General features: G+C 39.4%; 1 long non-coding RNA gene across 2 annotated transcripts in view; it reads left to right on the top strand.

The window, feature by feature from the left end:
* LOC119621550 (uncharacterized) overlaps positions 1-25473 on the top strand; it is a 41542-nt gene that overhangs the window by 3700 nt on the left and 12369 nt on the right. Inside the window, exon 1 of one of the 2 annotated variants that reach the window (XR_012090460.1) lies at positions 7-5730. The exons of the other annotated variant lie outside the window; for it this stretch is intronic. This is a non-coding gene — a long non-coding RNA (uncharacterized lncRNA). Of the gene's footprint in view, positions 1-6; positions 5731-25473 lie in introns of those variants that run through there. 2 annotated transcript variants of the gene reach the window in all.

The raw sequence follows: 25473 nt of genomic DNA on the forward strand, positions 1-25473 counted from the left end.
CTAGTTTTTTGTATTTTTTAGTAGAGACGGGGTTTCACCGTGTTAGCCAGGATGGTCTCGATCTCCTGACCTCGTGATCCGCCCGTCTCGGCCTCCCAAAGTGCTGGGATTACAGGCTTGAGCCACCGCGCCCGGCCAAGGATAGTATTTTTAAACAAGGAGAGAAAAATAAAAATTTAAATGTTCTTAAAAAGGCCAACCAGAGCAGGGGAAGGAGGGCGTCTTGGACGGGCCCCTACGTAGTTTCAGAGGCACATTGCCTTTCAGGAACACGACTTGCTCATCTGTGTATTCCCCAAGACTAACTAGCCAACTGCCTAGCACACACTGATAAGAAAATATGTGAGAGATCTGTAATCGTTTTCAAAGAAGGCAGACCTTACAGAATAGATAAAATTTGAGCTGGATCTTGAAGAATTGGCAGAGAGCATTTCAGACCACAGGGTGGTAGTAGAGATGTGAGCTGGATGACAGCCTAAAAAAAAAATTGAGGCAGGAAGATATACAGCATTTTAGGCCCGGGCGCGGTGGCTCACGCCTGTAATTCTAACACGTTGGGAGGCCAAGGTGGGTGGATTGCCTGAGCTCAGGAGTTTGAGACCAGCCTGGGCAACATGGCGAAACCCTGTCTCTACTAAAAGTAGAAAAAAATAGCAAGGCGTGGTGGCACGCACCTGAAATCCCAACTACTGGGAAGGCTGACGAACGAGAATCTCTTGAACCCGGGAGGCAGAGGTTGCAGTGAGCGGAGATCACACCACTGCACTCCAGCCTGGGCGACAGAGCAAGACACTGTCTTGAAAAAAAGAAAAGAAAAGAAAAAAAAAAAAAAAAGAATTCCAGGACAGCCCTAAGGCATTGGGTCAAATGGACCCAACTGTTTTATTCTGTTGCAGAGTGCACCTGCAATAGAAATACAGTGATTAGAAATAAGAGACATGGACATTTTTAGTGTGCAATTTAAAAAGTCCACTTTTGACAGCCTGAGTCGGATATGCCAGGGCCATCTCTAGGTAGCAATTTCCAAGCCTGACTCTCAGAGCAGCTGCATTAGTCTCTGGGGAAGCTTGTGAAGGATATGGATTTCTGGATCCCATCTCATATCTACTGAATCAGAATGTCTTTGGAATGGGTCCTGAGTATTGTGGAGAAAACTTATTTTAAAAGAAGACTTTAAAAGAAGGTCTCTTTTTAACAAGTTCCTTGTAGGGATCGAGGTAAGGGTGAAAGTGGGGCTCTGCAGACAGCCAAGTTAGGATAATGATGACTTGCTCTGTCCTCCACTGAAGACAGGGATCTATTGCAAAGCATTTCTGGTGCTGGTCTTCCTGCCTCTATTTGCAAAAAGAATGAAGATAAACCTCCTTGGATTGATATATGAGGCTTCCAAAGCCTTTCGCTCCATTTTGGACACAGGTGTCAAAAGCTGGCATGAGAGTTTCCACTCCTGTGCCTTTCCTCATGCTTTTCCCCTCTCCTCTTGCCCACCCAAAGTTCTCACACCTTTTCCAGACCAGCATATGCCCTAATTCTTCCAATTAAGTCTCTCCATGCCAATCACGCCTGCAGCAAGCTACTCTAATAATTTTTATTATCGGTGCCCTTCTTTTGGCATTGAGAAAAAAATTACAATACAAGCGAATAGTGTCCTAACTCACCTCTTGGATTATAAGTTCCCTGAGAGCAGGGACTATATCTTATTTCTCTTGTCTTTCCTGCAGTGCTTAATACCGGGCAGGTTTAGGCAATATAAAGTAATGATTTAGTACAAGTCTTCATTGATTGCTGTGTGTGGTGTGATAAACTGTGGTCCAGAGAATCATCCCCCTCCTCTGCTCTAATACTTCTGCAGCCCCTACAAACTCCACTTTCCTGCTGAGTAGTCCCAGAAAAAAAATCGTAAAGCATCTTCAACACACCCAGAAGGAGCCTGGAAGGGCTGGAGAACATGAGACCACATGTCAACTCAGGGCGTCAGGGAGGCAGGAAGTATGTGGTTCAGATTGCGTGCAGACTGTGTAGATGTAGGGGCTACTGATCCACGCACCCCTGTGAGTGCTTCCTATACTTCAGCAGGTACAGCAGAACAGATGGACCTCTACTTTTCCAGCTGCTCCCTTAGGCCTGAACTTTTCCCCTGGGACCAGGCACACAGCCTAAAAGTTCAGGCTTGGGGTTTTCAAAAAGATTGTGGTAATCATTGCTGCCCACTAAATATTTTCAGCTGGTTTCCCTTGAGGAACATGGCTGGATGGCACTTCCTGGTTTCTTCTGGCTGGTTTGGACGATGTGACAAGTTCTGGCTCATGTTTTTTCTTTTCCTCTACTATGGTAACCCGTAGTATTTGAGGAGGTGGGTGCTGTATTTGCCTGCACCCTGGACGCAGGGGACATTGAGTGGAATCCCCAGCCGCCTGTGATGAGCTCCTTACAGCATGAACATGAAACTTTTTGTTGTAACATGGTTTGGGGGTTGATTGTTTCACAGCTTAACCTAGACTATCCTGACAGATACAAAGGCATGGTGAAAGTTGGCCAGGCATTGCAGCAGGCATCCTTGGGCTCCAGGTGGTGTCTGCTCGAGCTGAACTTCACTTACACTGTCTGAGTGCTCTCATCTGGAGCATTACCCTGCAGCGGTTAGACGTGGTGAAGTGCTGGAGAACTTGCAGTTGGCCCTGGAGTCTCTCCCGTGGAGCCGGTGCCATGTTCCTGCCTCGAACCCCTCAGTGAAATTTGCAGATTGGGATGGGCAGGGCCATGGCTCTGAGAAGCTACCTCCTTTCCTTCTTCTGCTGGGGGCTGGGGAGACTCACAGTCCTCTGGGGTTGGGGGACTGGAGGCCAGCGCCTCAAAAATATTCTATACCAGAGCCCTTGAGTACAGAGAAAAGTATGTCCTGTGGGTCTGGACGCTGCCTGAAACGGCCCTCAGTGAGCCAGAAGTTGTGATGAATTGTCATACGTTAACAGTCCATGTAAATCGTGTCTCCCTTATAAAACTTCTGTGCTTGTTTCAATTTTAAAAGATTATTTTGATTTATTGAGCACAGTGAAAATTTTATTTGATGTTTCAAGACCCCTCTCTTGCTCCTGAAATGGGAACAATTCCTTCGTCCCCCTCTCAGGGTGTGAGATGGGGGCTGTGGCTCACGTCGTTGGTGCTCCGCTGCTCAAACCTCTAGCGGGAGAGGGCAGGCAGGTTGTGGGGTTCCAACCCCACAGCAGCATCTAGTGTAGAGTGTTCACAGCTCCCGAAGCCCCAGTGGCTGTGTGTTACAGTGCGCTCTTTCAGTTTAGCCGTCCACAGGCAGCTTATGTGAATCAGCTCGATTAGACCCTCTGCCTTATCACAAGGACAGAGGGAGGGCTTTCTGTATCCTGCGGTTCTTGCGTTAGCGTGCCAGAAAAATTAGATCATGCGTGGGCTTGGGGATGGGTGCAAGGTTTTTTGTTAAGTGGTGATAGCTCTGAGTGAGGTGGATGGAGAGGCCAGAAGGAGGATGGAGTGGGAAGGTGGACTTTCCCTTGAGTCGGGCCGCCCAGTGGACAGGCCCTCCTCCGACTGGCCTCGGCTGAACTCTGTGTTGTCCCGTCATAGATGGCCTGCCGGCGTCTGCTGGTGTCTGCCAGTGTGTTCTTCTGCTGTTGAGTTCCTCTTGATGTCCAATTGCTTGTGTCTGTGCCTACCAGGGTCAGAAGGTTTTTATAGGCACAGGATGGGGGGTGTGACAGGCCAGGATGGTCTTGGAAATGCAACATTTGGGCACAGAAACAGACATACCTGTTCTCACCTAGGTCAGTGGGCACAGGCCTGAGGGTAGAGCCTTTGCCAGGGACCCTGCCTTTCTCTACCCAGCACTTTCCTGTCTCCCTCCTGTATCACTCCCACATCCCTCCCCACTCTGGACCTCCCTTTCAGGGAGTCCGTGCCTCTGTCAGAGAAGCACAGCTCCAGGCATCTCAGGTGTTGCTGAGTTTCCACCCTGATGGCATCGCCCTCCGCCAACCTAGAGGTAAGATCCTGATGTGGCATTAGAAAGCCAGGGGCAAGGTGGTCAAGTGGCAAATGTGTGGAGGAAGTTTTGGTGCCCTGGTGTCCATGATTGCCTTTCAAGTTTTCTAGAAGCTTCCATAGCCTCAGTTATTCTGATATGGTGATGTTAAAACCTGCCTACACCAAGGGTGTTTATGACTCACAACACCTTAGAGAGTGACCCATCCCAGGGCCCTGGCTCTTCTCTGGGGTCAGAGCTTTGAGCGACAGGAATGAACAACAGGGAATTCCAGACTCCCTCAGCAGAGTGCAAGTCTCTGCACCTGAGCTCTCCAGGGCAGGATTGAGGTCACCTTGCGCCAGTGGAGATGAGGTGGATGGTGAAAGAATATAGGAGGCCCTTACTTTAAGCAAACTTTCCAAATATGGAAATATGGAAAAATCCAGACATATGAAACAAACACCAGAGTTTTGTTTTTAGATCCATTTAAAATTTTTAATAACTAAAGTTATTGAATTTTCCCATAACTAAAATCTCCACAGCTTTTGAAAATAGTGTTCTAGGTACAAAAATTGGACTTCTCAAGGAGCTCTTACTGTGCAGAACATGGCCCACCCCAGAAATATTATTAATTATAATAGAAACAAGCTTATTACTCAGATGCTGACTCATATTTTCAAGAGATTTTGAAGTTTTATAAGGGCTGACCTTCGAGTCATCAATTTTTGACGACCTCACAATAGTCCCTCATGGCTTTTAGAGTGGGGGAAGCCTGTCACAGCAAAGGCTAGCCAGATGAAATGAAGAATATTTTATAAGGACACTGAGTCCTTTTGAGCTTGGCTAGGGACAAAACCCACTCAGTAGAAATTAGTCAACAAGTCTATACTGAGTATTTACTGGGTCCTCAGTCAGATTATATACATGAAACGTATATAATCAAGGTGACAGTATTTTCGAAACAGACAACTCAGGGGTTTTAGTATAACAAATGATATTTATGTCATTTATTGGTGCTAAGAGATAGTCTGGGAGATGCAATTTGGACCTCAAATATAGAAAAATGTGGGCCAATTTATGCATTCATTTGAATAAAAGAGAATATGTGAAATTATGATTGTCCTGGGAAAACAAGTATGCATGGTCATTTGTTCAACAAAAACTGCCCAGGGTTCAGCACAAAGATGAAAGCTGCAGTCCTTGCCTCAAAGAGCTCACTGTCTAGTTGGAGATGGATGTGCAAATCAACAACAATAAGGGGATAGATGTGAAAACAAATTCCAGGAGAGTGAATAAGGAGTGCTAAGTCTTGCCTGGGAGTCAGGGATCACTTCTCAAAGCAGGTAACTTGAACTGAACAGAGAAGAATCAGTAGAAGTTTGCTAAGCAAGCGTGGGTCAAGGAATATTCCAGACAGGAAATAGAATGTCTGAAATATGGGGGAATGGGACAATGCATAGAGAATGACAAGAAAATTCAGTATGGTTAGAATGATGGGTGGCCATGGGATGGGGTGAGGGATGAGAGGCGAGAAATAAGACTGAAGTGAGATCATAAGTAGTTCTGTATACCATGTTCATAATTTATTGTAATTTTTACTATTTTTTTGAAACAGGGTCTCACTTTGTCTCCTGGGCTGCAGTGCAGTGGCATGATCTCGGCTCACTGCAGCCTCAACCTTCTGGGCTCAAGCACTCCTCCTGCCTCAGCCTCCCGAGTAGCTGGGAGTACAGGTATACGCCACCACACCTGGCTAATTTTGTTTGTTGGTGGAGATGGGTTTTTGCCATGTTACCCAGGCTGGTCTTGAACTCCCGAGCTCAAGCAATCCACCTGCCTCGGCCTTCCAAAGTGCTAGGATTACAGGCGTGAACCACTGTGCGCAACCTCATGTACATAATTTAGATGCTATTATCTAAGACAAGTGCTATCAAATCATTTTAGCTCCAAGCCCGTCTCTTCAAATAAAAATCTGAGAAGTGCAATATAGAAATCGGATCAATGAGAAAGTGCCCTGTGGGAGTCTCTCTCTCTCTCTCTCTCTCTCTCTCTCTCTCTCTCTCTCTCTCTGTGTGTGTGCGTGTGTGTGTGTGTGTGTGTGTGTGTGAAGGAGGAGTTCACAAGCCCCCTGGCAGCTTGACCATTTCCACATCCCTACTGGAAGTTCTGGAAGAATTTCCACAGAACACACTTTGGACCCACTGATTTAGGAATTAGAGAGTAGCTGATAAATTCTGAGGAGGGAGAATTAAGTATTTTGAAAGATTACTCTTGAGGTTTTATGACTGGTTGCTGTAAAAGGAGGGTGGCTCATGCCAAGAGATAAGCACGAAAGTTCAGGTGAGATAACAAGAGGACAAACTGGAGCTCTCATTGTTGAGAAAAGAGGCCCTGACAAACACACCACCCTTTCAGCTTTGACCCTTGCAGGGCTAGATCAGCTTCATAAGAATTCACATCCAATTTAGAATCATATCATTCCCAGATAGATCTATGATAATCTGCTTCTACTCTAACTGCCTGACAGGAGGAAAAGCAAATTTCTCTGAAAGAAGATAACATCTTGTACAACCTCAAAATATTACATTTTCAAATATAGTATCTGTCACTCAACCAAAGACAACCAAACATGCAAATAGATAAAATTGAATAAGAATCAAGAGAAACCCAGACAATAGATACAAATTCATGAGAAAGCCACATAGTAAAGTTACCAGACATAGACTTTAGGTTAACTGTTATTTATAAGTTTAAATGTGATTAATAAATGACAGAATGGGTAATTTCAATGGAGAATTAGATATGATAAAAAGAATCAAACAGTAATTCTATAATGTAAATAAATAACTTAGTACGTGACTTTAACAGCACAGTGGGCACAGCTGAAGCAAGAATTAGTAATACAGAGTACAGGTCAGGAGAAAATATCCAGACTGATGCACAGAGAGACAAATAGTGAAAAATATATAAAATCTAAAAGAGAATACAGGACGTGAAGAAATGGCCTAACATATGTATAATCAGAAACCCAGAAAGACAGGAGAAAGAGAAAAGAGGTAGGAGTAATACATAAAGCGATACTGACCAATAATTTTTCAAAACAAATTAAATGAGAAGTGCAACTTGCATGAGTTACAAATTCCAATTAGAATAAATAAAAAGGGAACAATGTGAACTGACAAACATACTATGGTTTATTTATCACGGGAACTCTCTGTACCTTCTTCTTCTTCTTTTTTTTTTTTTTTTTAAGACGGAGTCTCACTGTGTTGCCCAGGCTGGAGTGCAGTGGCCGGATCTCAGCTCACTGCAAGCTCCGCCTCCCAGGTCCACGCCATTCTTCTGCCTCAGCCTCCCGAGTAGCTGGGACTACAGGCGCCCACCACCTCGCCCGGCTAGTTTTTTTTGTATTTTTTAGTAGAGATGGGGTTTCACTGTGTTAGCCAGGATGGTCTCCATCTCCTGACCTCGAGATCCGCCCGTCTCAGCCTCCCAAAGTGCTGGGATTACAGGCTTGAGCCACCGCGCCCGGCCCTCTGTACCTTCTTCTTAATTTTGCTGTTAACCTAAAACTGTTCTTAAAAATAAAATCTACTTAAAAAAAAAAAGAACCCTCACTTACAAAAAAGGAAACTAGGCCTAGACTCACAGACAAATAACTGAAAACCGAAGGACAAAAGGAAATATTATATGTAGCCAGATAAAAAGGACATATTCATTTCAAAATAACATAAAATAAGACCTATCACTAACTTTCAACAGAAAAATGGAAGCCAAAGGACAACAGAATGACACTTTGAAAGGACTGAAAGAAAATAACTGACAACCTACAATTCTATACTCAACAAAAGTATCCTTCAAACACAAACATAAAATAAAGACACTTCCAAAAAGCAAAAACAGATAATTTGTTAGCAGTATATCCTTACTAAAGAAAATAAAGAGGGGGAGTTTTTAAGGCAAAAGAAAGATGAGTCAGATGAAAGAAGGTGTAAATACAGAAAGGAATGAAGAGCAACAAAAAAAGTAAATATCCATGTAAGTCTGCATTAATTTCAACTACATAAAGCAACTAATAATAATAATAATAATAATAATAATGTGTCTCATCTTTAAATTATATGTAGGGTTTTTCAAAATGTGATAATAATAGAAAAGGCAAGATAGAGAGTAAATTGACTTAAAATGTTATAACATCCTATGTTGTCTGAGAAGTGTTAAGAGTAGTAACTTAAATAAGATTTTAATAAGTCATGGCTGTGTATTGTAACATCTAAAACACTGAAGGAATAGTAAAAGAATATATAACTTAATTAGGTTCCTAGGGACACTATAACAGATTACCACAAACTGGGTGACTTAAAACAACAGAAATTTATTCTCTTATGGCTCAGGAGGTCAGAAGACCAAAATCAGGGCATTTTGGGGGCAGGGCCATGCTCCCATCAAAGGTTCTGGAGAGGGTGCTTCCTTGTCTTTTCCTGCTTCTGGTGACTTCTGGCATTCCTTGGCTTGTGGCTGCATCACTCCAATCCCTGCCTTTGTCTTCACATGGCCTTACCTATGTGTCTGTGCAGTCTATGTGTCCTTTTCTGTCTCTTATAAGGGCATTATCATCACTGGACTTACAGCCCACTCTAAGCTCTACTTTAATTACATCTATAAAAACTATATTTCCAAATAAGGTAACGTTCTGAGTTTCCGGATGGACATGAATTTTGGGGGAACACTATTTAGCTCACTATGATAACTAGCAAAGAAGATTTTAAAAGGTAGAGAAAAGGGAATATAGAAGAGTTGACACAATGAAAAAACAAATAATAATAATAACAGATATAAAGCAAATATATCAGTAATTAAGTGAAATAAAGTAATTAAAAAACAAAAATTTCTAAAATTAGAATTAATATAATCTCCAAACAATTAAATTATAAGAGACATACTTTGAAGGTGAAGATATGTAACATAAAATAACAGGGAAAACATGTACCATGCAAACCTAACAAAAAGAAAGTAGGTAAAGTTATAGTCCACAAATTATATTTTAAACAAGAAGCATTCCTATAGCTAGAGATATTTCATAATGATACCAAGGTCAACTCATCAGAAACATTAAAACAAATTAAAATTTTAATGCACAGACTATCACAGTCTCAAAATAGATAAAGCAATAATTAAGAGAACTAAAAGAAAAAGTGTTTAAATACATAATCATAGTGGGTGATTTTATTTTATTTTATTTTATTTGTTTTAAACTTAAACAATTCAAAGCCAATTGTTCTGAAGAGTGGGTGATTTTAATAACCTCTTTCCATAACTGATAGAAAAAGTGGGGAAAATTAGAAGACATAGGGGGCCTGAAAAATCTCAATTAATAATTTTTTTCTAAGCTGGGCACAGTGATGCATGCCTGTAGTCCAGCTACTTCAGAGGCTGAGGTGGGAGGATCACTTGAGCTTAGGAGCCTGAGAACAGCCCGGGCAACATGGCAAGACCCTGTCTCAAATAAAAAGTTTTGATCTACTTTACAAGTATAGAACAGTATGCAACAATTGAAGAATAAACTTTCATTTAAGTGCACATGTAAAATTTACCAAAATTGACCACATGTTAGGTCATCAAGCAAGCTTCAACAAATTTTGGAAGACTGAACTAATAAACTATATTCTTGGCCACAGTAGAATAAGCTTGAAATCCGTAACAAAAAAATATTGAGATTATCCTCAAATGTTTGGAAATCAGACAATACCCTTCTAAATAACTCATAGAAGTTAGAAAATACTTTGAAGAGAATGATAAAATGAAAATAGAACATATGTAAAGTTTGCATATTACAACTCAAGCTGTGCTTAGAGGGAAATTTAAATCCTTAAATTCACATATTAGAAAGAAAGGTTAAAAAACCGTATAAGTAGCCATACCACACAATTAGAAAAAGAAACAAATTAAACCTGAACAATGTAGAAGAAATTAGATAATAAAGACAAAAACAGAGTGACATCACCAAGACAGCAGAACAGAAGGTAATCCACTCACATCCCCCCACAACAAAAACAACAACAATTCTACATGCATCAACAGTCAGAAATCTGTCTGTGGGAGCCTCAGGATTCAGGTAGGTGTTTGTGAAACCTCGGTGGAGTCCAAGACCTTGGAGGGCCATTTTGAGAGTGCAGACTAACACCTAGGTGGCTGATTCATCAAACTTGCTCCTAGGTTCAAGCTCCGAAATGACAGTCCTCCAAGGTCCCGGCTACAGCTCCATTTGGCTTTGAGCCTGTAACAGAAACCATCTGCCAAGGGGGCAAGGAGGAACTGCATACACTACTGCCTTGGTGGAAAAGCTCATCTGCCCACTGACATTGGTCACAGTAGTGAACCTGAAAGTTGCCCTGTAACTCAACTACAGCTCCCCTTAGCTAAGATCCCAGCTCAGGGCTACTCACATAAGGATCTGGAGGGAGACTTGCCCATATCTTACAACTCAGGAGTCTGGGCCTCCTTGTTGGGCTTGCCAACCTCCATCTCACCGCAGATCCCAAGGGGATACAGCTTCAGCTCTGGCCCCTCCTGCTGCAATCAGAGAATGATCCTCTCTGTGCTTAGGTCTGCTGGGAAACCTATACTTGTCTGGGCCAATGAGACAGGCTCTCCAGCCTCTGTCTCACAGCACATCCCAAGGGAGCCCAGTCCTAGCCCCAGCAACTCCTGCTGCAATCAAGGAACTATCTTGTCTGTGCAGGGACTTTGCCAGGACACACATACTCCTCTAAGCCAGTGAAGGTGGGCTCTCCAGCTTTTGCCCTACAACAGATCCTGAGGGGGCCTGGTCTCATCTTGCTGCAGTTGAGAAACTATCCTGTCTACGCAGGGACCTGCTGGGAGATGCCTGCCTCTATGAGCCAATGTGATAGCCCCTGTTCCACTGCAGATACAAGGAGAACAAGTCTCAGCTCTGGTCCCTCCTGTTGTAGTCAAGGAATAACCCTGCTTGTGCAGGGACCTGCTGGGTGATGCATGTGCATCTGAGCCAATGAGACAGGCCAACCAGCCTGTGTCCCACAGCAGATCCTGAGCTGGGGGCAGTCTCAACTTCAGCCCATCTCACTATTTTTGGGGACCCATCCTGCCCATGCAGAGGCCCACTGGGAAGTGTGCCCATCTGGGCCACCAGGACATTCTTGTGGAATCCGGTTCCTGGCCAGCTTTCCAGGAATGCTGGATCTTACCCAGGTTTATCAGACCTGGAAAGCCACATCAACCTAGACGTCCTTGTGAGACTTGTGGTAAGCCTGAGTTTAGAGTATCCTCTGTTGCTGAGATGGCTGCAAGTGGTCACAGTCTAAGGAAACTCAACAGTTAGTTCTTAGAATCCCTGGAAGACCTTCTGAAGGACAGGCACAAACAAAGCCAGACTGTAAAGACTAAAATAAATACCTAACCCCTCAATCCAAAGACATTGTCACACATGCACAAGCATCAGGAACATTTAGGGAAATATGACCTTACTAACATACAAAATAAGGTGCCAGAGACTGACCCTAAAGTGATGGAGATGTGTAATCTCTCAGCCAAAGAATTTAAAACAGCTATTTAGGCCAGGCGCAGTGGCTCACGTCTGTAATCCCAGCACTTTGGGAGGCCAAGGCGGGCAGATCACAAGGTCAGGAATTTGAGACCAGCCTGGCCAACATAGTGAAACCCCGTCTCTACTAACAATACAAAAATTAGCCAGGCATGGTGGTGTGTGCCTGTAGTCCCAGCTACTTGGGAGGCTGAGGCAGGAGAATTGCTTGAACCCAGAAGTAGAGGTTGCAATGAGCCAAGATTGCACCACAGCACTCCAGCTTGGGCGACAGAGTGAGACTTCATCTCAAAAAAACAAACAAACAAAACAAACAAATAAAAAACCCCCAGCTATCTAAAAGAAGCTCAATGAACTTCAAGAAAGCACATAGAGCCAATTCAGAAATTTATCAGAGATTGAAATAATTTTAAAAAATCAAACAGAAATCCTGGAGCTGAAAAACACAGTGAATAAAATGAAAAATGCAATAGAGATCATCAATAACAGAATTGATCAAACTGAAGAAAGAATCAAGTTGAAAGATTGACTACTTGAAAGTACATATCAGAGGAGCAAAAAGTTTGAAAAAATGAAGAAAGCTGACAGGTCCTATGGGACAACATCAAAAGAGTATGCATTCAGGTTGTCAAAGCTAAGGAGGAAACTGAGAAAGACAAAGGTGTAGAAAGCTTATTCAAAGAAATAACAGAAAACTTTCCAAACCTGGAGAATGATATAAATACTCAGGTACAGTAAGGTCAAAGGTCACCAGTGAGATTCAACCCAAATAAGAATATCCTAAGACACGTTATAATCAAACTCTCAAAGGTCAAAGACAAAGAGAAGATCCTGAAAGTAGTGAGAGAAAAGAAGCAAGTAACATGTAAGAGAGATCCAATATGCATGGAAGCACACTTCTCAGCAGAAAACTTACAGGCCAGAAAGGGGTGGAATGATATATTCAGAATGCTGAAGAAAAAAGGCTGTAAACTAAGAATATTATATCCAGGAATACTATCTTTTAGAAATGAAGAAGAGAGAAATACTTTCCCAGACAAACAAAAGCTGAGGAAATTTATCATTACCAGAACTGTCCTGTAAAAAATGCTAAAGGAAGTTCTTCAAACTGAAAGGAAAGGATGCTAATGTAATTGTTACACTGATACTGTAATTGTGGTGTATAAACCATTTATATCCTTACTAAGTAGAATAAAAGACAAAACTATTAAAAACGATAATTACTAGGTTGGGTATGGTGGCTCATGCCTGTAATCCCAGCATTTTGGGAAGATGAGGTGTGCAGATCACCTGAGGTCAGGAGTTCGAGACCACCCTGGCCAGCATGGTGAAACTTGTCTCTACTAAAAATACAAAAATTAGCCAGGCATGGTGGCAGGTGGCTGTAATCTCAGCTACTCAGGATGAAGCAGGAGAATCACTTGAACCCGGGAGGTGGAGGTTGCAGTAAGCCGAGATCGTACCACTGCACTCCAACCTGGGCAACAGAGTGAGACTCTGTCTCAAAAAAAAAAAAAAAAAAAAAAGATATCTACTACAGGTTGTTTAGAAATAGGCAATAGGAAAGGGCAAATTGTGACATCACAAATTCAAAATGTGGGGCAAGAAGGGAGAGAGTTAATGTGTATAGTTTTTGTTTGTTTGTTTGTTTTTGTTTTTGATAAAAGCTAAGTTGGTATTTCATGTAGTTTGGCTCTATGTCCCCACCCAAATCTCACCTTGAATTGTAATCCCCATAATACCCACATCAAGGGTGGGACCCAGTCAGAGGTAATTGAGTCATGGGGGCAGTTTCTCCTATGTTGTTCTCATAATAATGACTGAGTCTCACAAGATCTGATGGTTTTATAAGCATCTGGCATTTCCCCTGCAAGCACTCATTCTCTCTTCTGCCATCCTGTGAAGAGGTGTCTTTCTCCACAATTGTGAGTTGCCCAAGGCCTCCCCAGAAATACAGAGCTGTGAGTCAATTAAACCTCTTTTCTTTATAAATTACCCAGTCTTGGGTAGAATGAACTAACAGAGTATTAGTTACTTTTTTCACACACACACACAAAAATGTCTTTATTGAGATTAAATTCACATACTCTACAATTCACTCACTTATAGTCACAGACTTGGGCATCTATCACCACAATCAACTTTAGACCATTTTTATTACTCCCAAAAGTAACCCATACCTTGTAGCCATCACCATATGTTACCCAAATCCCTCAGTCCTACACAATCACCAGTCTACTTTCTATCTCCATAGATTTGACTATTTGGAACATTTTCTATAAAGGAAATTATGTAATATGCGGTCCTTTGTGAATGGCTTCTTTTACTTAGCATAATTTTCAAGGTTTGTGTCATTCATTTTTTCAGATTTCCAAATTCTCTCCTGGATTAAGTTAGAGCACCAGAAGTCTACATAATAGGATGATAATAGTTTATCTCAGATGTTTTATTTATTTGCTTTTTTTATTTTTATTTTTTAAATTTTTAAATTTTTATATTTCAGTAGGTTTTGGGGGAAATAGGTGGTGTTTGGTTACATGAATAAGATCGTTAGTGGTGATTTCTGTTTTTAGTGTACCCATCACCTGAACAATGTACACTGTACCCAGTGTGTAGCTTTTTATCCATCACCACCTGCCACCCTTTCCCCCAAGTCCCCAAAGTGCAATGTTTCAGTCTTATGCTTTTATGTCCTAATAGCTTAGCTCCCACATATGAGTGAGAACATATGATGTTTGGTTTTCCATTCCTGAATTGCTTCACTTAGAATAATAGTCTCCAATTCTATCCAGGTTGCTGCCATTATTTTTTCCTTTTTTGTGGCTGAGTAGTATTCTCTGGTATATATATGCCACATTTTCTTTATCTACTTGTGGATTGATGGACATTTGGGCTGATTCCATATTTTTGAAATTGCAAATTGTGCTGCTATAAACATGTGTGTGCAAGTATTTTTTCTTGTATAATGACTTCTTTTCCTGTGGGTAGATACCTAGTAGTGGGATTGCTGGATCAAACAGTAGATCTACTTTTAGTTCTTTAAGGAATCTTCACACTGCTTTCCATAGTGGTTGCACTAGTTTACATTCCCACCAACAGTGTAAAAGTGTTCCCTTTTCACTGCATTCATGCCAACATCTATTTTTAAATTTTTGTGATTGCGGCCATTCTTGCAGGAGTGAGGTGGTATCACATTGTGGTTTTGATTTGCATTTCCCTGATAATTAATGATGTTGAACATTTTTCCATATGCTCATTGGTCATTTGCATATCTTCTTTTGAAAATTGTGTATTCATTCCTTAGCCCATTTTCTGATGGGATTATTTGTTTTTTTCTTGCTGATTTGTTTGAGTTATTTGTAGATTCTGGATATAGCCCTTTGTCAGATGTGTAGATTGTGAATATTTTTTTCCCGTTCTGTGGGTTCCTGTTAACTCTGCTGATTATTTCTTTTGCTGTGCAGAAGCTTTTTAGTTTAATTAAGTCCTGTCTATTTATCTTTGTTTTTGTTGCATTTGCTTTTGGGTTGTTTGTCATGAAGTCTTTGCCTAAGCCAATCTGTAGAAGGGCTTTTCCAATGTCATCTTCTAGAATTTTTATGGTTTCAGGTCTTAGATTTAAGTCTTTGATCCATCTTGAGTTGATTTTTTTATAAGGTGAGAGACGAGGATCCAGTTTCATTCTTCTACATGTGGCTTGCCAATTATCCCAGCAGCATTTGTTGAATAGGGTGTCCTTTTTCCACTTTATGGTTTTGTTTGCTTTGTCGAAGATCAGTTGGCTGTGAGTATTTAGCTTTATTTCTGGGTTCTCTATTCTGTTCCATTGGTCTATGTGCCTTTCTAGCAGTACCATGCTGTTTTGGTAAATGTGGCCTTATAGTATAGTTTGGAGTCAAGTAATGTGATGCCTCCAGGTTTGTTCCTTTTGCTTAGTCTTACTTTGGCTATGTGGGCACTTTTTTGGGTCCATATGAATTTTAGGATTGTTTTTTCTAGTTCTGTGAAGTATGGTGGCAGTATTTTGATGGAATTGTGTTGAATTTTTATATTGCTTTTGGCAGTGTGGTCATTTTCACAATATTGATTCTACCCATCTATGAGAATGGGATGTGTTTCCATTTGTTTGTGTCATCTATTATTTCTTTCAGAAGTGTTTTGCAATCTTCCTTGTAGAGGTCTTTCACGTCCTTGGTTAGGCATATTTCTAAGTATTTTATTTTATTTTTTTTGCAGCTATTGTGAAAGGGGTGGAGTTCTTGATTTGTTTCTCAGCTTGGTCGCTGTTGGTGTATAGCAGAGCTACTGATTTGTGTATATTAATTTTGTATCCTGAAACTTTGCTGAATTTGCTTACCAGTTCTAGGAGCTTTTTGAATGAGTCTTTAGTATTTTCTAGGTATACAAACATATCATTAGCAAACAGCAACAGTTTGTCTTCTTCTTTACCAATTTGGATGACCTTTATTTCTTTCTCTTGTCTGATTGCTCTGGCTAGGACTTCTCAGTACTATGTTGAAGAAAATTGGTGAAAGTGGGCATCCTTGTCTTGTTCCATTTATCAGGGGGAATGTTTTCAGATTTTCCCTGTTTAGTATAATGTTAGCTGTGGGTTTGTCATAGATGGCTTTAATTACATTAAGGTATGTCCCATCTATGCCAATTTAGCTGAGTGTTTTATTCCTACAGGGATGCTGGATTTTATCAAATGCTTTTTTTAGGGGGGGCATCTACTGAGATGATCATGTGATTTTTGTTTTTTATTCTGCTTATGTGGTATATCACATTTATTAACTTATGTATGTTGCCGGGCGCGGTGGCTCAAGCCTGTAATCCCAGCACTTTGGGAGGCCGAGATGGGCGGATCACGAGGTCAGGAGATCGAGACCATCCTGGCTAACACGGTGAAACCCCGTCTCTACTAAAAACACAAAAAACTAGCCGGGCGAAGTGGCGGGCGCCTGTAGTCCCCGCTACTCGGGAGGCTGAGGCAGGAGAATGGCGTAAACCCGGGAGGCGGAGCTTGCAGTGAGCTGAGATCCGGCCACTGCACTCCAGCCCGGGCGACAGAGCAAGACTCCGTCTCAAAAAAAAAAAAAAAAAAAAAAAAAAAAAAAAAAGAATAGTTGCTCTTGATTGCATTTGGTGTCCATTTGCACAGAATATCTTTTTCCACCCCTTTATCTTATGTGAGTTTTTATGTGTCAGGTGAGTCTCCTAAAGACAGCAGAAACTTGGGTGGTGGATTTTGATCAATTCTGCCATTCTGTATCTTTTAAGTGGAGCATGTTGGCTATTCACATTCAGTGTTAGTATTGAGATGTGAGGTACTATTCTATTCATCATGCTATTAGTTACCTTAATACCTTGTTAGGTTTTTGAAATTGTGCTATTGTTTTATAAGTCCTGTGAGATTTATGCTTTAAGAGGTTATATTTTGTGTATGTTGAGCATTTGTTTTAAGATTTAGAGCTACATTTAGCAGTTTTTCTAGTGCTGGCTTGGTAGTGGCAAATTCTCTCAGCATTCTCTCAGCAGTCACAGGCCTCACACTGCATCCTGCTCCCATGCAGCCTGCAGTCCTAAAGATCGGTCTCACTCCCACCGTGCCGCTCAACAGCACCAAGTCTATTTCAAGGCAGCCAGTGACCAGGGCTGAGAACTTTCCCCAGAACACAAGCCTCCCTGTTGAGAAAGCAAGCAGACTCATAGTTTTTTGGCATCTCAGGCACTGTGTCTGCGGCACTGATTCAGTTCCTTCAATGAACTTGTGGATTCTCTTGGCTTTCTTGGTATGTTTATGTGGTAGCTCTTGGAGCAAAAGTTCATGAGGTGATTCTCCACATGCTGCTCTATCCATCCGAGTGGGAGCTTCAAGCTAGTCTCACCTCCTATCTGCCATCTTCAACCCCCATTCTGGTATTAGTTTTAAATAACTTGTTATAACTATGGAATTTTTTATAAGCCCCATTGTAATCACAAAACAAAAATGTATACTAGACACATTAAAAATAAAAAGCAGGCCTCTACCAATCATTTAATGAAGAACTAATACCAATTCTACTCGAACTATTTCAACAAATTTAAGAGGCAGGAATACTTCCAAACTCATTCTAGGAGGCCAGCATTATCCTGATACCAAAGCCAGACAAGGACACAACAACAGTAAAAGAAAACAATAGGCCAGTATCGCTGATAAATATAGATGCAAGAACACTCAACAAAATACATGCAAATGGAATTCAACAACACATTAAAAAAAATCATTCACCAGGGATGCAAGAATGGTTCAACATATGTAAATGAATAAATGTAACACATTGCATTAACAAAACTAAGGACAAACCCATGTGATAACTTCAATAGATGCTGAAAAGCATTCAATAAAATTCAACATCTCTTCATGATAAAATCTTTCAACAAATTGGGTATAGAGGAACGTACCTCAACATGATAAAGGCCATATATAACAAACACACAGCTAATGTCATACTTAGTACTGAAAAGTTGGGAGTCTTTCCACTAAGATCTGGGACAAGACAGGGATGCCCACTTTCTCTACTTCTATTCAACTTAGTACTGTAAGTCCTAGTCATAGCAAGTTAGAAGATAAAGAAAGAAAGGGCATCAAAACTGGAAAAGAAGAAGTCAAATTATCCTTTCTTGAAGATAATAGGATCTTATATTTAGAAACACCTAAAGTCTCCACTAAAAACTCTTAAAACTGATGAACAAATTCAGTAAAGTTGCAAAATACAAAACCAACATACAAAAGTTAGGGATATTTTTATACACTAACAGTAAACAATTTGAAAAATAAATCAAGAAAACAATCCCATTTACAACAGCTTACAAAAAATGATAAAATACTTGGAACTCAATTTAACCAAAGAAGTAAAAGATCTCTACAAGGAAAACTATAAAACACTGATGAAATAAATTGAAGAGGACACCAAAAAATGAAAAGAAATCCCATACTCATGAATTAGAAGAATCAATACTGTTAAAATGTCCATGCTACCCAAAGCAATATACAGATTCAATGCAATCCCCATCAAAATACCAATGACATTTTCACATAAATAACAAAAATATCCTATAATTTGTGTGGAACCAAAAAAGATCCTGAACATGATACTGCCATAAAAACAGACATATAAACCAATGAAAAGAATAGAGAACCCATAAATAAATCCATGCACTTATAACTAACTCATTTTAGACAAAGGCACCAAAACACACATTGAGGAAAGGACAGTCTCTTTAATACATGGTGCTGGGAAAACTGTATATATGTATGCAGAAGAATGAAACTATATTCCCACCTTTCACCATGTGCAAACGTCAAATCAAAATGGATTAAATTCTTAAAGGTAAGACCAAAAACTATGAAACCACTGTAAGCAAACATCGGGGAAACACTACAAAGACGTTGGTATGGGCAAAGATGTTTTTGGGGAAGACCTCAAAAACATGGGCAGCAAAAGGAAAAATAAATGGGATGACATCAAGCTAAAAAGCTTCTGCGCAGCAAAGGAAACAATCAACGAAGTGAAGAAACAGCATACAGAATAGGAAAAAGTATTTTCAAACTACCAATCTGACTCTCTCTCTCTCTCTCTCTATATATATATATGAACCTTAAACAACTCAATAGCAAAAAAACCAAATGACCTAACTAAAAATCAAGCAAAAGACCTGAATAGACATTTTTTACAAGAAGACAGACAAATGGTACAAATGGCCAAAGGTATATGAAAAGCTGCTCAACGTCACTAATAATTAGGAAAATGCAATTCAAAAGCACAATAAAATATCTCACCGCAGTTAAAATGGCTATGATAAAGAAGACAAAAGGGCCGGGTGCGGTGGTTCTCGCCTGTAATCCCAGCACTTTGGGAGGCTGAGGTGGGCGGATCACGAGGTCAAGAGATCGAGACCATCCTGGCCAACATGGTGAAATCCTGTCACTACTAAAAATACAAAAATTAGCTGGGCATGGTGGCCCGTGCCTGAAGTCCCAGCTACTCAGGAGGCTGAGGCAGGAGAATCGCCTGAACCCGGCAGGTGGAGGTTGTAGTGAGCCGAGATCACACCACTGCACTCCAGCCTGGCCACAGAGCGAGACTCTGTCTCATAAAACAAAACAAAACAAAACAAAACAAAACAAAACAAATGCTGACAAGGATGTGGAGAAGGGGGAATCCTCATCCACTGTTGGTAGGAGTGTGAAATCATATAGCCATTATGGAGAACAGTGTAGAGATTCCTCTAAAACTTATAAATTGAACTATCATATGATCAAGCAATCCCACTTCTGTATATATATTCAAAAGCAGGGATATCAGTATATCGAAGAGATACCCGCATTCTTATCTTTATTGCAACAAAATTCACAATAGCCAAGTTATAGAATCAACCTAAGTGGCTATTAACATATGAATGGATAAAGAAAATGTGGCCTATATACACAACATAATATTAATCAGCCATAAAAAAAAGAATAAAATCCTATCATTTGCAGCAGGATGGATGGAACTGGAGGTCCTTATGTTAAATGAAATAAGCCAGCATAGAAAGACAAATATTGCATATTCTGACTCATATGTGGGAGCTAAAATAGTGAATCTCATGGAGGTAGAGAGTAGGGTGGTGATGGCCAGAGGCTGGGGATGGATGAAGGAAGGGAAGGCTGAAGAGAAGTTTGTTAAGGAGTATAAAAATACACATAGATCAAAAGAATAAGATCTAGTGTCTGATAGTACGATAGGGAAACTATAATTAACAATAATTATTATAGATTTCAAAATAGCTTTGAGAGAAGAATTATAATGGTCCCAAGATAAGTTTTTGAGGCGATGGATAGTGAAATTACCCAGGTTTGATCATTATACATTATATATAGGTATCAAAATATCACATGTACCCAAAAATATGTACAACTATTATATATCAATAACAAATATTAGAAAGTAAATAAATAATGAAGATAAGAACAGAAGCAACACATTTATAGATAGAATCAACAAAGCCAATGTTCATAAGTGAAAAAGACTAACAAAATTGGTAAGTCATTAACAAGACTGATCAAGAGAGAAAAAAACAGGGCACATATAGCCAATATCAGTAATAATAAAATGGAAGAACACTTCAGATCCTGGAGACAACAAAGAGATGAAAGAAGGATTTTATGAACAAGTTGATACCAATACATCTGAAAAAATAAATGTAATTTTCAAATTCCTAACAATATAATTTATTAAAACTGACCAAGAAGAAATGAAAAATTGAATTCACTTTTATCTTAAATAAGTTCTCTAACTAAAAGCCTTCCCAGAAAGAAAACTTGATTCTCAGATGGCTTCTCTGGTAAATTCTTCTAAATATGTAAGGAAGGACTAATATTAATCTTATGTCCAACCTTTCAGGGAATTAGAAACATAGGACATACTTCCTAACATATTATATAAGGCCAATATTATATTGATATTAAAACCTGATAAAGATAAGAGAAGAAAATTATGGGCAAATCTATCTTGTGAACTAGATAAAAATATCCTAAACAAAATATTAACAGATGGATCCAACAATATTTAAAAGGATAAAGCATTATGACTGATCAGATTTATTCCAGGAATTAAAGGTTAACATTTGAAAATCAATATGATTCATTACATTAACAGAATAATGGAGAAGAATCACACAATCATCTTAATGCATAAGCAGCATTTGAAAAACTCAACATCTACTTGTGATTAAAAACTATTAGCATAATATGGATAGAAGTTGTAGTTTCCTATGGCTGCTGTGGCAAATAACCAGACTAGGTGGCTTAAAAGTACACATTTATTATTTTACAGGTTCTGTAGGCCAGAAGTCCAAAATGAGTTTCACCAGGCCTAAATCAAGGAGTCAGCAGGCTGCACTCCCACCATAGTCCCTAGGGGAAAGCCCACTCTTTGCTTCTTTTAGCTTCTGGTGGCTGTTGGCATTTCTTGGCTTGTACCACATCCCTTCAACCTTAGCCTCTGTGGTCTCCATGTGGTCTCTGTGGCCTTCTTCTCTGTAAATCTCTCTTGCCTGTCTTTTATACAGATACCCTTGACTTATTGCATTTATGGTCCATCCAAATAATCTAGAATAATCTCCCCATCTCAAGATCTTTAACTTAATCACATTTACAAAGACTCCTTATCTGTGTAAGGTGACAGTTAGAGGTTCCAGAGATTAGGACCTGATATGTTTTGGGGCCGTTACCCAGCCTATTATTGAAGGCAACATTATTAGTCTGATAAAGGGTGTTATAAACTTCTATTGTAAGTGCCACACTCAAGGAGGAAATACTGGAAAGGTTTTCTTTGAGAGTGGGAAAAGAGAACTGATACCTGGGGTTACGATTTATATTCAAAAGGGAATGAAAAGCATGAATGATAAGAATAGAAGAAATAAGACTGTCATTATTCACAGATGATATTGTGCATGCAGAAAATCCAAAATAATATACAGATCAACTATTAGAATTAATAAGTGAACATAGCAGGTCATTGTATACAAGATGAAGCCACAAAAATTAGTCCTATTTCTGTATGACAGAAATATGAAAGTTAGAAAAATTTTAAACAATTCTATTTACAACATAAAAATCCACTACAGAGGAATGAAAGTGAAGTTGTGCAAGATTTCTGCACAGAAAACTATAAAATGTCATTGAACACGGTATTTTATTTAAAAAATGATAGCATATACTAAATTAGTGGAATGATAGACTAAGTATGGTAACAATATCAGTTGTTCCCTCTTCTTTATAGACTCAGAGTGATTTCAACCAAAATCACATTTTTTTGTGGACATTGACATGCTAATTCTAAAATTTTAATGGACATTTCATAGGCCAATTGGTGTGGCATTGGTGCTTGTATAAATACGTAGATCAGTGGAACAGAAGAAAAGGTCCAGACACAGACCCACACCTATGTGGGCACCTGATTTATAACAAGTTTTGTGCTGCAGAGTTTGGGCAGAAGGAATGGTTCTTCCAGTCACTGATGCAGAGTTAGCTAGATAACTGTATAGAAAAAAGGTTTAGACTTTCACTCTGTACAACAAAATTAATTCATAATGGATTGTAGCTTGAATATAAAAAATAAAACAATATGCTTCTGGAAGAAAACATAAAATAATATCCTTGCGTCCTGGTGTAAAGGTAAAGATTTACTAAAGAGAACATAAAAAGCACTAAACATAAAGGAAAAGATTGATTCATGAGACTGTTATAATTAAGAATTCTGGTCAATAAAGGACACCACTAAGAAAGCTAAAGGTCAAAGAGAAAATATTTGGGCTGGGTGCAGTGGCTAACGCCTGTAATCCCAGCACTTTGGGAGGTCGAGGCAGGCAGATCACAAAGTCAGGAGTTCGAGACCAGCCTGGCCAACATGGTGAAACCCTGCCTCTACTAAAAAGACAAAAAATTAGCCAGGTGTGGTGTTGCTCACCTATAGTCCCAGCTACTCAGCAGGCTGATGCAGAAGAATCTCATGAACCTGGGAGGTGGAGGTTGCAGTGAGCCGAGATTGGGCCACTGCACTCCAGCCTGGGTGACAGAGTGAGACTCAGTCTCAAAAATAAATAAATAAATACATAAATAAAATAAAATAAGATATTTGAAGTGTACATAATTAAGAAAAAACTTACATTCAAATATAAAGGTAATACCTACAAGCCAATAAGAAAAATGACAGAAAGCCATATAGAAAAATGAGACTGGAATAGAAAAATCATATCCAAATGGCTAATAAATTGGTACACACAGCCACTTTGGAAAATTGTATTTTATTAACTACCAAAACAGAACAATTGCATATCTGTGATCCAGCAATTCTACTACTAGGGATGTATTTAATAGAAAGGTGTACATGTGTTTCTCAAAGACACATATGAGTACATTCATAGCTGCTATGAATAGCCTTAATATTCCTAATAGCCACAAGTTGGCAACAACCCAAACACTCTTCAACAGGATGATAGGTGAACACATCATGATGCATTTGTACAGCAGAATATTATACAGCAAACAAAATGAGTCAACCATTCTTACATACATTAGTATGGCTGGATATCACAAAAATAATATTAGGAAAAATATACATAAAATTCAAAAATAGTGGTAGAAGTTAGAACAGTGGTTACTTTAGGAGAGAGAGATTATAAATGGGAGGAGGCACAAGAGTGGTTTCTGGGGTGCTGGTAATGGTTTTTTGTTTGTTTTTAGTTTTAAAAATAATTTTTAGATCAGGTACAATCGCCTATACCAGTAATCCTTACACTTTGGGGTGCTGAGATGGGAGGATAGCTGAAGCTCAGGAATTTGAGACTAGCCTGTGCAAGATGGTGAGCCCTCATCTCTACAATAAAATTTTTAAAAACTAGCCAGGCATGGTGATGTGTGCCTATAGTGTCAGCTACTTACGAGGCTGAGACAGAAGGATTGTTTGAGCTAGAAGGTCAAGGCTGCAGTGAGATGTGACTGTGCCACTGCACTCTAGCCTAGGCAACAGAACAAGACCCTGTCTCGGAAAAATAAATAAAAATAAAAATACAATTTTAATTTTTATTTTGAAAATCTTAAACCTATAGAAAAGTTACAAAAATAGTGTAATGAAAATCCTTATACTTTTTACCAGGATCACCAATTGTTAACATTTTGCTACATTTGCTATTTCTCTTTCTTTACACTTGTGTGTGTGTGTGTGTGTGTGTGTGTACATATAGATATACATATATTTTTTTCTGAATCATTTGAAAGTTAGTTGTAGAAATCCTGGCACCCCTCAATATTTCAACATGTATCTTCTAAGAACAAAGCCATTCTCCTATGTGACCACAATATACTCACAAAGCTTATAAATTATGCAATCAGCTGTTATGCAATCCACATTCTATATTTCTCAATTATCCCAATAATATCATTGATAGTCTTTTATTTCCAATGCAGGACCCAATCAAGGTTTTTGTTTGTATATGGTTGCCATGCGTTTTAAGATCACTTTAATCTAGACTAGTTCTCTAGACTTCTGTTTTCTTTCACAATGTTGACATTTTTGAGGAGTCTGAGCCAGCTGTTTTGCAGAATGTCCCTGTATTCAATATCTATACAGCAGCATGACTGGATCTCACAAACATAAGAGTATGTAAAGTCAAAAAGAGGCCCCAAATATGCTAAAATTAGTGTATTGGTTTCTTTGGAGAAGATTTGAGGATTTGTCTGATTGTTTTCTCGGTATTTAAATAAAGTTCAGAATTTTGGTAAAATTACTACGGAAGTGGGGTTGTGTTCTTCTCAGTGCATCACTTCAGGAGGCAAGGAAGTCAGTTTGTCCTATGACTGGTGAAGTTGAATTTGTTTGTTTAACTTAAATGGTGTTTGACATATTTTTAAAAATTCTGTTTTCCAACAATTTTCAACTAACAAATTTAGCATCTGATAATGATTGTTACCCAAATCAATTACTACAATGATGTTTATAAAATGATGTTTTATATTTCCATCATTCCATCTATATTTGTTAGTTAATGTTTTTGGTAAAGAAGAGTTTTTCTTTCTCTCTTTACCTTAAATAAAAAAGAAATTTATTAATATGGATTCACAGACTCTTTAATGAGCTATAAAACATTCGTATCTTTATTTGTTGCAATGCTTAACTTGTCCTAAATTTAGCTAGGAGTGAGTCTCTGCAGGCTGGCTCCTGTGTTCTGCTGACATATCTCCATCAGTTTTTAAGCACTTTCTTCTGGCACAAGATGTTCCATTGTTTATCTTTTAGGTTTCCTGTCCAGCCCTAGAATCAGGCATTTCTTCAGGAGTTCCCGGTTTCTTTTTCTTTTTCTTTTC

This window comes from Chlorocebus sabaeus, chromosome 21 (genome assembly GCF_047675955.1).
Source record: "Chlorocebus sabaeus isolate Y175 chromosome 21, mChlSab1.0.hap1, whole genome shotgun sequence".
NCBI lineage: Eukaryota > Metazoa > Chordata > Mammalia > Primates > Cercopithecidae > Chlorocebus > Chlorocebus sabaeus.